The sequence below is a fragment of the Schistocerca serialis genome, chromosome 4 (genome assembly GCF_023864345.2).
Source record: "Schistocerca serialis cubense isolate TAMUIC-IGC-003099 chromosome 4, iqSchSeri2.2, whole genome shotgun sequence".
Classification (NCBI taxonomy): Eukaryota; Metazoa; Arthropoda; class Insecta; order Orthoptera; family Acrididae; genus Schistocerca; species Schistocerca serialis.
This window is the reverse complement of record NC_064641.1, coordinates 626,033,890-626,036,511: the sequence shown is the minus strand read 5'-3', so window position 1 is coordinate 626,036,511 and position 2,622 is coordinate 626,033,890.

Sequence of the window (2,622 nt, the reverse complement as noted above, 5' to 3'; positions counted from 1 at the left end):
TTCAGTGTGGGAAGGCAGTCGGAAGTGAAACGAATGAATCGTTGGGATGAATATGGAGTGACATGAAATGTTCATTGCACTGCAGTTACAGCGTGCTTGAATGGTTAACACTATATCATTTCAAGTCAATACGCGGTTTTTGTTTTATTTGGGTTCTAGGTTTTTTGCCCTATTTGGACATCTAAATCATATGCTTAGCTTGTGCACTTAATTGTACGGAGAAAATACATAAATGCATATTTATGGAACTAAAAGTTTAAGCTGTCATAATTTTTTCCACAAAACTTTTTTAACAAGTAGCATGATAAGTAAACTAAAATATTTCGTGATTTCAATTCACACTATTTCTTAAATTTAATCATAAGCAATACAGAGAAATGAAACATGAATCCTATTAGAAACCACAGTTTCCATACAATGTTACGGAAGTTAAGTCACTTAGTAAACGCAGATGTCTTTAGTAAGAAAAATAGAAGAAGCTGATTGAGGGAGGTGGTATCTCATATTCGTCAATGTCTACAAAATTTTCTGTCTTTCACAGCCAAATACGGACATGAAAAGAAGACGTACTTTATCAGCTTCTGAGTCAGAATCACACTCACTTGCACGAGAACCGTAAATGTTGACTCTAATTAGATGTAGAGGAAACAGGCAAGATTAAAGTAGGACCGAATGATGGTAGAAATCTTGATAGGTCCAAATGAGACGTCGTAAATCATGGCCTTGTAGGAATTTGAGGTTGTAATGTCGCACAGTTTTTCATTTGTTTGGACACGTTCCACATCTCTCGCCATCGATGTTTTTCGTGGCTCTGGGCCTCACGTAAGTAGTCTGTATACGACAGTTTCAAACGGAGGACAGTTCCCATATAAGCGCCTTTATCCATTTCGCCCTCATGTATCCAATCGTTTCATATCAGTTACGTTATTTCGAAAATGAAATACTCTACCGGAAAAAATTAGTACACCCTTTTAAAGGTTTCCAGTTCACTCAACATTTATTGTTTCAACAGTGCATATGGGGTACACGAAATTGTTACATTTACTGAACAACAGCACAAGCGTTTCTGAGGTACCAGGTACCGATCCATGCTAAAACACCCATATTAGTACGTGGTGTAGCTTCCAGGGGTGTCAATGCAGGCGCTGACTCTGGGCCACGCGGGGTAGCCGTGCGGTCTGGGGGCGTCTTGTCACGGTTCGCGCGGCTCCCCCCGTCGGAGGTTAGAGTCCTCCCTCAGGCATGGGTGTGTGTTGTCCTTAGCTTAAGTTAGTTTAATTAGTGTGTAAGCCTAGGGATCGATAACCTCAGCAGTTTGGTCTCATAGCCCTTACCACAAACTGAATTGAATCGCTGGCTCTGGCATCCAGTCGATGTACAGATGGCGAATTCTGCCCTGGAACACGTTACGCCACGTCTGCTCGACCTGTTCACGTAGTTCTGTAAGAGTTGTTGGTTTAAGAGTCGCACAAGTCATTTCTCGTTCCAGCGTTTCCCACACGTGCTCGATTGGATCAAGTCCGGAGATGGTGCTGGCCAGAGAAGTAGCTACACATCATGTAGAGCACGTTGAGTTTCACGGGAAGTGCGTGGGCAAGCATTACCAGTTGGAAAATTGCATCATCTTCTTGTTGCAAGATCAGCAAGATAACAGGTCTAACAACATCCTGCACCTACCGAGCACTGATTAGTGTCCCCTCCAGAAATACAAAGAGTGGACGACAGTTGTAGCTTGTTGCACCCCAGACCATAAGGCCTGGTGTGCGGCCAGTGTGTCTTGGACAAATGCACTCTACGAGGCAGCATTCACTGGGTCTACATCCTACTTGCAAACAACCATCATTTGCTTGCAACCAGAATCTGCTTTCATCGCTGGAGACCAAGGCGCGCCATTTCATCTTACAACTGATCCTCTGATGGGACCAGTCGATCCGTGAACGTCAATGCTGTGGCGTGAGTGGAAGATGGACTAGAGGCGTACATGCCTGGAGCAATACGCTAATATCGGTTCACAACAGTGCGTGTTGACATGTCTGTGCCCAGAAGCCCTCTTATCTCAGCTGTGGTAGCTGTGCGGTATAATACTGCTGCCCTTAATAACACAACGATCCTGGCGGACGTTTATGCTACATAGGCGTCCAACACCTCGTCCACAGGTGCAAAAATATTCACGAGACCACTGATACTAGCACTGTAAGACGTCGTGGTCTCCTGACCTTCATTGCTTACATGTTCTGCCCTCACAGTCGTTTTCCGCACATTGGGATGCTTCATTCGAGCCCAGGCTCGATAGAATAGGGTCAGTGTTGTATGAATTCATGTAAACGATATGCAAATGACAAGTAAGTCGCAGGTGCGCACCGGGGTTGGAATATTCGAGGCTGGCGTCCACACACAATTGAAGACACGACGGTCACAAAAGCTGTTAGTTCAGGAGAGGCAAACCGCATGCCAGGAGGCCGGGCCCTTCAGAGGACGAGTCAACCTATCTATGTCGGCCGGCGATCGCCCGTAGAGCAGACAGTGTTTGCCCGAGTGAAAGGGAGAACGACCCCATGTTTGGCTTAAAAGCAAATTCCGCTACATTGTGAGGGAGCGCCCAGCCTACGAATTCTTTACAAA